The sequence below is a fragment of the Ochotona princeps genome, chromosome 18, assembly GCF_030435755.1.
Source record: "Ochotona princeps isolate mOchPri1 chromosome 18, mOchPri1.hap1, whole genome shotgun sequence".
In the NCBI taxonomy this organism is placed as follows: Eukaryota; Metazoa; Chordata; class Mammalia; order Lagomorpha; family Ochotonidae; genus Ochotona; species Ochotona princeps.
In genome coordinates, this window is record NC_080849.1 from 1,875,291 (window position 1) to 1,889,351 (window position 14,061).

Consider the following 14,061-nt stretch of genomic DNA (forward strand, 5'->3'; position numbering starts at 1 on the left):
AACTATTTTGACCCCAAACGAGATGGGAGATGGCCTAACCCTTTCTGTGCATGCTTTGCGCATGGATCCTTGGGGTCAGGCAGGTGCTGGGCACTCAGGATTCAAATAGTCCCTGAGGGCTGCAGGAGCGTGCATTGGCCCTCATCACATTGCTCAGGGATTTGCACGTTTAGCTCCGTGGTTCCTTGTCTTTGGGGCTAAGCTTTCATGCATTGTCCCTTGATATGGTCTTTTTCCGTGCAGCACCTTGTATGTCCTGATGGCTGACACCAGGTGCATGGGACTGATGCATTCTGGTGTTGCAATTTCATCTGAATGCTATTCCCTGTAAATAATGATATGTGACTCATTTGTCCTGCAAACCCCATTCTCTCCAAAAGTGGATCTGAAACCCCCAAATGTGGAAGCACTGTCTCCCCACGGCTTTGTTGCTGACACCCGTTGGGTATTGTTGACCCAGGGAGTTGAGAATGATGCTGGGCCAGGTGAGTGCTTTCTGCCAGCCACTCTCTGTTGTTCTACAAATAGGAAGCCCTGCCACTTTGCAGTCCTTGTCTGGGACTGTTTTCTATTGTTGTCACAGACTACCTGGGGCTGGGTCATGGATTAAGGAAGGAGGCTTCTCTGGCTAACGGTTTTGAAGCTTGGAGGTCTGAGATTGGCGGCTGCAAGTGGTGAGTGCCTCTGCTGTGTGCTAACCGGATGGAGAGGAGGAAGGACAGGCAGGCACAGGTGGGAAGCGACACAGCAGAGATGGGGAGGAGGATTTGCATGAAGCTTTGCAGGACAGGAGATGGACTCAGCTGTGTCACAGGCCAGTGGCCCTGAGTGAGCCAGGGAGCAGAGCTTGCCCTCGAGTGTGAGCCAGGCCAAGTGTGTTAGAACTCTGGAGACTCAGGAGTTGTTAGTGTTTCCTAGCTTTTGCAGCCACACTGAGGATCAGGGAGGATCAGGGTAGCAAGGTCATCTTGATGGCGTTTGAGCTTGGCTGAAGGTGTGCCTTGATTTCCGACCACGCTCTCGCCCTTACTGTCCACTCTGTCTCTCAGTCCCATTTTGGTCCACTCGAGCACAGAGGAGTATCTGTCTCTCCCAACCCAAATAGCCATGGTTCAGCTAATATCAGCACTGCACAAGAAAATTCCAGTTCTTATGTTTGTTGTTTGTGATGCCCCTACCAGCTGCCAATGGGAAGCTGCATCCTAGCTCTGCCAAGCCAGTTTCTGAATGCATTTGAGATAGCCTTCTGGTAGCCACTTTTTAGAGTCAGTCCAAGAAAGACAATGATGAAGGGTTTTGCTTCACAGAATGATGTGACTTCTGGCCGTGGAAAGAGGTTAGGGCGAGAAGCTCATGGCTCGAATTGAGGATTCCAGCCTTGGGAAGGTGTAAGCTGGCATGTTTATCACTATTCTGAAGGAATACTTACAATGTAAAGCATAACCCTGGTAGAAGTGTTCCATATTTTTATGCACTCGTTTAAATATTTATACTAATTCCAGTGCTTGTACACCACCACCAAATTATAACATCTCCAGGTAAAAGGTGGCTCAAATTACTTTTTGAAGGAGTACATTCACTTAAACTTAAACGTGCAGTTATGATTCAGCATGTTTGGGAGCAAAAATTGGAAGTGTAATAAAATGATACATTTTAATTACAATGCCAAAAAGCATAGTGATAGCAACGCCTGGTAATTACTTGCATCTCTTTGAGAGATCTATACGCACAAGCCATGCCAACATATTTAGCACATCTTTCCTACTATATATAAGATGGCAAGTCATTTGCTGTGTGTAAACACTACCAACCGCAGTGTATTCAGCATCATTAGGCTGCAGAAGTGAATGTGGAACAAAATATCTTGATTTATGCTTGAGAAAGGCAAGACGAAACCAAAACCAGATGAACACCAGATTCTTTTGCATTCTCCTTGAAACAGATGTCAATATTTATCAAAGCACAAATTGGGCCACAGAAACAAGGGGGTTTTCCACCAGAGCACTGGAGGGGAGTCTGGGAGTCTGGGGCTAAGTCCCAGAAAAGTGAGGGCAAAGCTCCCATTTCGATCGCCAGAGGCCTGTGTGGAAGCTTGATGTATCTGAACCACTCCATCTCTTGATTTTTTAAAAAATCTTACAGATATTGATTACAACTCTAAAATCAGGGAAATGTTTAAATTCATGACATTGGCTTATTTTTCCATAGTTTCTGTTAAGTCTTTGGTATTGCCATTTGGTGGTTGGTTTCTTCTTTCCCTCCTACTTTGCAAAGAGAGAGGCAATTGGTACCTGAAACGTGACTATTCAATTCTGCTGCTGGGGTTAACAGAGCGGCTGTCACCAGCATTGAGCAGACAAGCCTTGCACCAGCCAGAGGTCTTCTCATCTCTTCCAGGCTGGACACCAGCTGGTGTACATGACTATGGAGTCTTGGGGGCACCCACGGCCAAGAACAAACAGTGGAGACAGGGAAGCAACTGTCTCCCCTGTGAGCTGGGACACCCATGGGGCCTACCACGAGTCTGAGAACATAACTCACCCAGATTCCTGAGGGAATGGGGTGCTTATAGTTTATGCTACCTGTGCGGGGCTCAGGAGTTGGCCCAGCCATCCGGTGACATGTGTGATTTAGTGGGTGTTTGGAATCTGATTTCTACAGGGTTTCTAACTCAAGCCTACCAAGTCTGTTTTATTCATTAGATAAGCTCCAGAACCTGTTTGTTAAATTCATTTTTATGTAACCATGACCAGACTTAAACTTGGGATTAATGTGAAATAAATGCTGGTTTTGACAGTAGGGATATTTTTCACTCTGTATTATCAAATTTTTCCCTTGCAGGGTAGCACTTTATGCATCTCTCGAGTGTCCTACAAGCTCCCACTCTCAGTGGTGTGTTCATGGTGAAGTTAACGTGCCACTGCATTGGTGCTCTGTGTGTTTTTGTGGGGTTTTACTGTTGCAAACCACTTTTTAAGCAAGCATGTGTGTGAGAAAGGAGAGTGAGCATGCCTAAGTCTCCAAGCGAGAGCCCACCTAACTAGGGTAATATAGCGCTGCTAATTATATTGACCTAATTAATCTAATGAAATTGCAGCTAGATATAATTTTGAACATGTCGTTTGTCTGAATTAGCGTTATGTAAACCCATTCTGCCTGTCCATGCATTTTATCTGCAGTATTTCCTTTAGCACCTCAAGGACTTAGGCAACAGCGCAGAGTGGAACTCATTTCAACAGCTTCTGAAGACATGACACTGGCTGGCCAGAGGAGCTGGCAGATGAGCAGCGACAGGTGCAGGGGGAGAGCTCAGCTTCTCGCCTCCGCCTTCGGGTTGTCCTGCTTGTCTCCGCCTTCCGGTTGTCCTGCTTGTCTCCACCTAACTCTCAGCATCCATTAGGATCCTCTCCTGCTTGTTCATGTGTAGAATATACACACAGTCCTCGCTTGGTAGCGAAGAAGGTTGATTCAAGGACCCCTCAGTAAAATGGCAGAGGGCTTGCTTATAACCAACACACAGTCCACTGTGTATGAAGGTTTCCCTTCAATGGAATGCACACACGGTGCAAATAGTTGTTCAACATTATTGTTTGGGGAATAACGATAAGAGACACATCTGTAACACTCAGTGAAGAAGCTGTGAGTTTTCAATGGTTTTTCATCAGTGGCTGGTTGGGTCCACAGAGGCAGAGCCTGCAGACAAGGGAAACCATGTCCTGCGTGAATGTGCTTTATATGATCTGGGGGAATCTAGAGCATTTAAATCTCTTACACCAAAGTTGAAAAAATCAGATGCTTTATTATGGAAAACTGAGATGGAGGAGGAATGTCAAACTAGTAAGATATCACCACCACAAAAACCATTGCTAACAGTAGTTGAGGAATTATACTAGACACTGTTTTCGGGGTAGATGTTAACCTATCTAACGCCTGTCTGTCATCCATCCATCTATCATCTATCTATCTATCTATCCCTCTGCCATCTATAATTGAGGATCTGTAAACATTTCATGGAAATGCTTGTTATGGAAAATGCACCTCTGATTTTCTGGGGTTTTTTGGCACTCAAGCCCTTGGATTCCGTTTCTACAGGAACTTTCTGACGTGTCCGCTTGTCTCCCCACATGTTCATGCGTTTGCCTGTCAGAGCTTCCTACTGACTAAACCTGTGGGCACGGACCTACGGGAGCAACGAGCCCCTCTGGTCCCAAGGCTGTAGCCACTGTTGCTCACTGGAAAGAGTCAAGACTCCTTGAAGAGAGGTGCTTCAGTGTCCAGGGCAGAGAAAGTGCAACGCGACCCCTGGGGCGGGGGCGGGGTCTGTGTGGAAAGCAACACAGTACTCACAGACTAGCAGGGACAGCAAAAACATTACAGGCCATCCTGGCCTGACTCTTGTGGAAAAAAAAAAAAAAAAGAGAGAGAGAAATTTTGAGCAAAACAAAGAGTAATTTGAAAACATTTTATGCATATATCTTCATGTAGATGAAGCGATCAACACACATGGGGGAGGAGGTGCGGGCAGGGAGCCGGCTCAGTTCCGCCCTTGTCACGGACTCTGCGATCATTTGGTAATACAGTTGAAATACTTCTTCAAGCAAGAGCAGAAGTAGGTGGTAGTGGCAGGTTACCCAATCCCATAGATGATTTCCCAATTGTTGGCTGAAAAAAATGTAGCCTAGTGGGCTTCCTAACTTCTGGCCGAAGTCTGCATTAGCCTTCCTGTTGCAGGCGACTGGGGGTGAACCAGTGGTGGGACTGCTTCTCTATCTCCCTGTCTCTTTGTCTCACTGTCACTTTTTCTTTTAAATAAATAGATAAATCTTAAAAAATGAAATACAGTAAAGCATTAGAGTCTACTACCTATGAAACAAATGTGAAGTATAATCATTAACATGTTAAAAAGGGAGAATCAGATAGGCCACAAGAAATTTAGTGAAATGTATTAACTTTGAAAATCAACATGTAAAACTATGGAGCTTTACTGATAGAAGGAAAATGCTAGTTATTTTCAAGAAAGAGAAACATTGTACGTAATGTGCAGCGTCTTTGACTGAACACCAGAGACTGGAATAACGTGCTGGAAATCAGGTGCCATCGTTGTTACTACTTACCATTTTCCAGCTGGATCTAGTCATGGTAATAAGGCTTCCCCGGAAAGGGAAGCAAGGTGTCGTCACCTTTAGATAGCGCAGCTCTCCTGTAAGATCCCAGGGAATCAAGTTCCTCTCACGTCGTATAAGAACAAGTTTTCTGAATATATACTTTCATAAAACAGAAACAAGTGTTCAAATATCCTTATTATACTTAATGGAATCCTCAGAGTACAAGAGCAGCACACACAGAACCAGAACATAAACCGTGGGAGGACGGGGGACTCCCCTACTACACAGCCCTGCGGTCAGTCATGAGGACACACACCATGGGAGGATGGGGGACTCCAGTACTACACAGCCCTGCAGTCAGTCATGAGGACACACACCATGGGAGGATGGGGGACTCCAGTACTACACAGCCCTGTGGTCAGTCCTGCAGGACATACACCATGGGAGGACGGGGGACTCCCCTACTACACAGCCCTGCGGTCGGTCATGAGGACACACACCATGGGAGGACGGGGGACTCCGGTACTACACAGCCCTGCGGTCAGTCCTGCAGGACATACACCATGGGAGGACGGGGGACTCCCCTACTACACAGCCCTGCGGTCGGTCATGAGGACACACATCATGGGAGGACAGGGGACTTCCCTACCTCACGGCCCTGCGGTCAGCCATGAGGACACACATCATGGGAGCACGGGGGACTCTGGTACTACACAGCCCTGCGGTCAGTCCTGCAGGACATACACCATGGGAGGACAGAGGGACTCCCCTACCACACAGCTCTGCGGTCAGTCATGAGGACACACACCATGGGAGGATGGGGGACTCTGGTACTACACAGCCCTGCAGTCAGTCATGGGGACATACACCATGGGAGAACGGGGGACTCCCCTACCACACAGCCCTGCGGTCAGTCATGCAGGACACACACCATGGGAGGACAGAGGGACTCCCCTACTACACAGCCCTGCGGTCAGTCCTGCAGGACATACACCATGGGAGAACAGAGGGACTCCCCTACCACACAGCCCTGCCGTCAGTCACAAGGACACACATCATGGGAGGATGGGGGGACTCTGGTACCACCCGGCCTGACATTAGTGATGAGGACAGAGGGTGGCATTTACTCTGTATTATCATTTAGTTGTATTATCACATCCACGGGTATCTAATATGTTTTCCTCTTCTGTATTTTATGTCTGTTATTTATTTTGACTTAATATTTATTGTGGATGTGTCACATGTATATCTAGATCATTGATTTATTGAGTTTTTGTTAAAAACACTACCTTTTATTCCCCGAGTTGTCCTTCCCTTTGGCTGAAAGGTGGTTGGGCCAGCTTGTGTTACTCTGTACTTTATTATGGTCTAAACTGAAAATTGAGAAGGGGCCCCATCCCTCCTCCTTCCTCTCTGGCCCACACTTGGGTAAGGCCAAAATGATTTTCAAGTGCCCCGTTGTTTGGTACTGGTACAAGCTCCAGCCTTGCAAACCACTCCACTCTCAGGGTCCCTCCCTGAGGACGTGGCGTTAACTTTCCCTTTGCTGTGTTGCCCGGGCCTTCTGTTCCAGAGTGGGAGCTGGCCCTGCCGAGTGTGAGAGAGCCACACTGCCAGGCACAGCAGTGTGGGAGCCGGCCCTGCCGAGTGTGAGAGAGCCACACTGCCAGGCACAGCAGTGTGGGTGTCTCCTGCAGGTTTAACTGTGGCTCAGAAAGGCAGACAGGGGCCTGCTGCTTGTGAGTCTTTATAGGGAAACTGTCTTGTCAATGGAATCAAGCTAGGGTGATGTCATGAGGGTGGGCCCTAGCCCTACAGGACAAGTGTCCTTATAGATGGACACATAGGGCAGACAACAAGGAGACGATGGAGGCAGAGAGGGATGCGATGTGACCTCAAGCCAGGGAGCAGCTGGGGCTCCGGACGCTCCAAGGATAGGTAGTCATCTGCCACCTGCCTTGGAGGCGCTAGGCCCTGCCCTGCTGCGCCCGCTCCTCCTGTCTCAAGCTCTGAGAAGTATCTTGGCTGCTGTTGAAAGCATACAGCTTTTGGCACTCAACTTGCTTTTGGGGTGGGATATTTCCTCATTTCTGAGGGGAACCACAGCATTGAGGCATTCGGAAGCTTTCCTGAGACAGAACAGCTGGAAGTGGACGAAGCTGAGCTGTTACAGCCTGCGGGAAAGCCGGGCGGGGTGCCAGTCCTGCCCGATTGTGGCGTCTTCCCATGTCACCTTCCTAGAGCTGGTATCAGTTAGTCTCGGAGAAACTGCTTTTGCTGCAAGGGGTGAAGTGAGGCAATCACCATTGTTCATTAAAATCTTCTGTAAGTTTTTGCCAAAATAAGAGCCAAATAGATAAAAGTTATGTACATACCTGGAAGAAGTTTCAACAATCAGCTTGGCTGATCAAGCTGCAGATTTGGAAATCCAGGAACAAAACCTCAACGCTCTTCAAATATCAAAGTTGATCAACGCAGCATGCTGTTGGGATAAACACATCAACCTCAGACACTTTGTTTTAAATTGAAAGGCAAAGTGACATTGAAAGAGAGAAAGGAAGATGGCAACCGTCTCCACGCGTGGGTTTACCTCCCCGCTGCGGCTGGGCTAGAGTGACGCTGGGAGCACAGAATCCAAGGCTCCCTCGTGGACAGCAGGGGCCCAACTCCTTGGGTTGCCTGCTGCTTTGTGGCACACACCTAAGCAGGCAGCTGGACTCAGGAGCAGAGCCAGACACTGTGACATACACACACCTTAAGCAGCATCCTAACCACCAGGCCACACGGCCTCTCTCCAGTCAAGACAGTTTTACACTGATGTCCACATAGATTCACAAATCTCACAGTTCAAACACCAAGGAAAGCACAAAATGCTCACACAGACTCTTAAAAGGACTGCACTCTAGAACTGCCTTCCAGAATTTACTGCAACAGAAAAGAGGGATCAAGTCATTTTAGAGGTACAGAATGTTCTGGAAAGAAATTTCTTTACTCTATGAGGCTTGACAAAGCACAAAATCACCAACTGGGTGGCGTACATAACAAAATTTCAATTCTCTGTGTTCTGCCGGCTGACATCCAACATGAAAGTCCTGGTGGGCCTGCCTTCTCCTGTGGCTCGTCCCCTGGCCCTCCAGGTGGCCGCTTTGCTACCGTGATCTCACAGGGCCTGTCGTCTATGCTCACAGCTGCAGTGTCGCTTCCTCTTTGTAGAAGGACAGCAGCCCAGCGGTTGGCTCTGTACTGTGGTGGACTGCCTGCAGCCCTGTGTCTCGTCTGCTTGCTGCTCTGAGTCCCAGGGGCTCGACTTCTGATCCGGCTCCCTGAGAAAGGCCTGGGCCAAGTGCCTGGGCTCTGTATCGTGTAGGAGACCCGATGAAGTAGCTCTGCCTTGCAAGTGAGTCAGTAAATAATAATAAAAAATACCAGCAGTCCCGCTGGCTGCTGGGGTGGGGGCCCATCGCTGTGACATCATTTAACTTTAGGAACTGCTATCAAGAGGCTACTCCACAGCCACACTGGAGTTGAGGATTTCAACTCATGAATTAATTGCCTAAAATCTAAGCGCAGTTCAATCCAACGAAAGTATAATTTTGTATGCACTTGTTATGTTTTACTTAAAATAAACCAGTACAGATCCTAGAAATTTAAACAGAAATCACTGTTTTCCTTGGAATTTTGTGGGTTTGCAAGTTGAATTCAAAGAGTGGCTTATGGTGTTTCAGCATGGATGACGCAGGTACTTGAAGCCAGCTGTCTGGGTCTTAGCTGGAAGGGCTCATCCCTGTGCCCAGCTCTGTTCCCTTCCAGCCCACTGGCTAGGGCTTGGGCACAAGGCCGGGGGTGGGGGGTGGTGTATGCAAAAGCATTTCAAGCTGCTTACAGGCCTGGGGGACCCGCAACATTCCCACGAAATGCTGTTGACCATCTTAAGCTGCAGCCTGCCCTGATTCCCCAAGAAAAGAGGGGCCTATCCTGCTCTCACGGCGGGGGGTAGGTGAGTGAGGGTGGGGTGGGGCAGAGGGACCCTTCTCCATTCTCCATGGGGGACAAAGAGCCAAGTTGCACTGAGGAGATGTGACCTGTGACCTAATTTTGGTTAGGACAAAATTTGACCTAATTACATTAGTAATAATCTTGAGAAAATTACTCATGTACAATGATGATGAAGCTACACACACATACACACACACACACAAAGTTAAAATTGTCAAAGTGTCCCAGAGTGACGGAGAAGGGGAATTGAACTTGGGCGTGACGGATTCTAGGGGCGTCCTCCTTGAGCATGCAGGAGCCTGTGCCGATTTGCAGGAACTTCACTGAGACTAAACGCTTGGGATTATCCTGCAGCTCAGAGCCCCAGAGGCCTGCCTGATGCCGGCTCCCCCAGCCCCAGGTGGCTGTGGTTGGTCTGTGATATGTGTATGGCCGAGGGGGGCCTGTGGGGATCACACAGCAGCCACTGTCCCAGTGTGCGTCTGATCAGTGGCTGCAAAGACCCCAGGCAGGAGCGGGCACGGGGCCAATGTCACAAGCCTGTGGAGCGGAGCGGTGGCTCCTGCCCCGTGCTGAACCTGCAGCATGTAATTGGGTCTATGAGGGTCAGCAATTAACTGGGAGCTATCCACAGCTCTGACAGGGCCGCCTCTCTGGAAAGCAACTCTTCATGGAACAGTACTGTCTGGCAGCCCTGAGCCACCCCGCGCCCCAAAGCAGGTCACGTGTGTCAGGGTCAATGGCACCTTCTGGCCTGGGGACTTCTTGTGTCATCCCAGAAGACACACCCAGCCAGCTCCCTGGCCCCGTTAGGGCAAGAGGTGGTAACTTCTTAGTCTGCAACATGAACTTGCTTTTCAGTTAAGATACATGTTACGGGAGTTCCGGAGCCAGAGTTTCCTGTTGGTTTCAGAAATGACCTGCCAGTGGATCAGCTTGAACGAGGGCAGAAGGAAGGCTGGTCTGGGCCGTCATTTCACGCCTGGGTGGGTGGCTGCAAGGGGACTGACCCAGAACACTGGGCCGTTCTATGGCTCCTGCGGCCTGCACCTCAGGCTGGGGACAGAGGCCACGGTGTTCCCTCAGGTGGCTCAGTGGCTCCCTGACACACTGCTTTCCTGCCAACTCACCCTCCTGCAGTTGGTGCCTGAGTTACAGCTAGAGCCTCAGTTCACTTGCTCACTGGAGATGGCCTTGGAGCTCGGAGTCCTTCATACGTGAGCCAGAAGGACACCTGCTGTCGCCTCTGCCCAGGGACTCCTGCTGGCCTGGCCCATCCCGTCTCAGAGGCCCAGGACACTCAACGGTGGGTTGCCTGTGAGCATAGTTGATCAAAGTGGGAAGGATCCAGGGTTATGGAAAAGTGGGTGTGATCATTGTTTCCAAACTTCCTGTTTGTTCTTCCCATTTCTAGGTGCAGGGGGAGATAAGGGAAGAAGCCATACCCAGCCTCCCAACTACCCCAGTACCTGGGGATTGGGAATGGCACCTGATATCAACCCAGGGTCCTGACATGCTGGACACTCTGAGGGTTCTGTCCAGGTGGATGAGACAAACCTGAAATGTGTCGATCTCTCTGAGTCAAGGATGAGGAATCCCTTCAAGTGTCCACTGGCTGACACGGTCGACCTTAGAGCCTCCGTTTGCCCAGGTATTTGCTTCATCCTTTGGCTGGGGTAGTTAACCATATATTCTGTTCTCCATTCTCTGCTATGGCAGCAGATATTCTTTGTCGGCTGCCATAGCCTCCATGTGCACCATGGCTTGCCATCCAGCACTTCATCCTTTACACTGAAGAGGACCAGTTCTCACAAGTGGGGACATGGACTCCAGGCCAGGTGACCAGGGCTTCACCAGACCCCCACCTCTGGGGTCACAGACCACAGAACCCACTGCACAGGAAGAGTGAAGGTCTTGGGCCAGATGAGCTGGGACCTGCTGGTCACCACACCCCTGGTCTCAGACCCTACATCTACTGCGCTGGTGGGCCCAAGGGCCTGGGCCAGGTGACCCAAACTGCACTGGACTCCCCCACCCCTGGGGCTCATTGATCTAGCACCCACTGCCTCCAGATAGTCATGGTGCGTCTGACCTTTACATTCCCCCCAGTGGGTGCTTCAGTCTGGGTCAGTCCATCCTGCTCTCAGTTCCAGCTCCTGTTGGTTGGAGCTGCAGCCTAGCCTTGCCTAGTCAGCTCTCCATCCTGGCCCCAGTGTGAATTGGCTGGTTTTGCACCTGACCCGGTCCCTTCTGCACCCCATCCTGGTTCTTGGATTATGCCAGCGGCTGTTACGAATTGGCCCAGGCTGGTCCACCCCAGGCCTGACCCACATGTATACTGGAGGGTGCCTGCCCTGGTTTTGGCTGCTCCTTGCTGTGGTTCTTGCGCTCACCTTCAGGGACTGCAACCTGACAGAGGAGTTCCTCAAGCTCCTCTACCAGGTCTCCTCCCAGTGGCAGATCTTGCACATACTGGTGAGTCCTTGGTCCAGGTCGATTTTGTCCATTTCTTGTTTGGGCAGGAATGGTGTCCTTCCCCGGTTTCCGGTTCTTACTGTTGGGTGCTACAGCCCACAGCCATACCTGGTCCATGCCCAGACAGCTCTCATGCAGTTCAGTGGGAGCTGAGACCTAGCCAAGCCCATTCTACACCCACTCTGGCTCTTATAAGCACCAGTGGGTACTGAAGTCTAGTCCAGTCTGGCGTGCCCCAGACCCAGTTCACACCCAAGCTGAAGGAGACTGCAGCCACGTCCAGCCCAGCCCAGGGCCTCATTCTGGCTCTCGTGCTCACCAGTGGAAATTCTAACCCAACTGGGACATCTCCTTAGCTCCCCAACCAGGCCTAGTCCCATCCACAGATCTTGTGTGTGTCAATGGAGATTGCTGTTCCACACAGGTGACCCCACATACTCCCCCAAAGATTCTCTCCCCAGGCCTGATTCACTCCCATGCTGGTAGCGTCATGGGCCAGCCTCACATTACCTGTTCCCTGTTCAGACCCTCGCTGGTGGGTTCCATGACCTAGCCCTGCAAGCACAGTGTCTTTGTCCGTAGAAATCTCTCAGAAGTCATTGCTTACCTGGACATGAACTGTCAGATCCCTGCTTGTCCCCACCGCTGCATCCCCCAGATGCCCTGTGACCCCACACCCAGAGCACTACTGCATCCCCCAGATGTCCTATAATCCCACACCCAGAGCACCCTGCCTGGCTGATGGAGGGCTTCGCATGGCAGCTGTAGGCAGAGCTAAAATCTCATGCCTCCAACCCAGACCAGTTCAAGATCCGCTCACCCCATGGTGGTGGTGGACAGAGCTAAAATCCTGAGCCTCAAGTGCAGCCCAGCCTGAGATACTCCGGCCATAGCCACGCAGCCGGGCAGTAATTTGGTTCTTTTTGCTTGTTTTACATCTTTTTCTGGTGTTCAATGCATTGTCTTCATCCTTCACGGGAGGCCACTCTTCCCCCTTCCTCAACTCCCCACCATACACGCATCCCGTGCAAGGAGCCGTAGGGGAAGCCTTGCTCTAAGACCTGGGCTCTGCAGGCAGGTCCGGCTGGGGTTTTCCTCCAAGGACACATAAGAAAGCTGAGCTGTGCATCTGCCACAGGCTGTGACAGGTCCCCAGGGGCCTGTTCCCAGGGACAAGCACTGAGCAGAGATAATGGGCGACTTTATGCTCAACAGAGAAATCTCCCTTATGTCTCGGCTGCTATTTCCCAAGAAACTGGTATTTCCTGTCCTGCTGAAACTTTCAGTGCTGTTCTTCCTCTTTTCAGTGAGTTCCTTTCAGCCAATTGAGCTGACAGCTGAGATGTGCTTTCTCTTGCTTGGCCCAGCCTGGCAGGGGGAGGGTAGAGGAAGAGGGGAGATGAAGTGCTTTGCAAAGACTGTGACCAGCCTGCTGAGCTTGGGTGTCATGTGTCAGGAACCCAGAGCGGGCAGGTGCCCATGGCTGTCATGCTGCTTCTCCCACACCTGCAAAGACGCACCTGTAACTCTTCCAGCTGATATGCCAAGGCGGCTGGAGGGGACGAGGCTCCAGGAGACAGCTGGGGCCATGGAGAGTTGCTGCTGAAGCCTGCCTCCAAGTGGGAGATGCAGTCAGGCGCGTGCTGACAGGTGAACTGATTTCCTTGTTTACTGAACTTTTCAGACTCCGCTGCAGACACCTTATGAGCCGGGTGTCATCGTGTCATTTCTGAAGGGTGTGGATGTGAAGGGAAGGGACAGTGGGGAGAGGAGGGGCTGGGAGAGGAAAGCCTGCATGGGCAAAGCCGGAACTCAGGCTGGATCCACATACACTAGGATTGCCGTGACTCGCCATTAGAGACTGAGTGGCTGTTTCTCTATTTCCTCATAGTTCCTTTCTTTCTCAACAAAAGTCTTCAGTGAATATGAGCTACCCAAAGTCATTAGGGTACTTTGAGTTCTGTATTTAATGGAACCAAGTCCTTAAAAGCACAGAATTTTAATGGATAGAAATGCTTGAAGTTCGGGATAGAAAGCTACCATGTCTGACAAAAGAGGTGCTTGCAGGGGGGGAGCCAGGGCCCTGACCCTGGGCCGGAGCAGCAGGGGGAGAGCCAGGGCCCTGACCCTGGGCCGGAGCAGCAGGGGGAGAGCCAGGGCCCTGACCCTGGGCCGGAGCAGCAGGGGCAGCCTGAGGTTCTGTGGGCATCCCCGAGCATTCCATGGCTCCATCTGGCATCTGGGACAGCCAGAAGCAAGGATGCCACTTCTGTCCCCTGATGAATGCGGTGACCCGAAAGGATCTCCTATGGTCATTCCCTTGTGTCCTGGTCTCAGCATGCCCCTTGGTGCCTTGGCACGAAAGGCAGACTCCAGCACCAGATAATGAGATGCAAACACCAGCCAGGGCCCAAAGTCCTCGGAACTGAGCAGCCACGCGTAGTGCCAGGGAGGGTGTTCCGAGCCTGAGACACGTGCCTGGTGT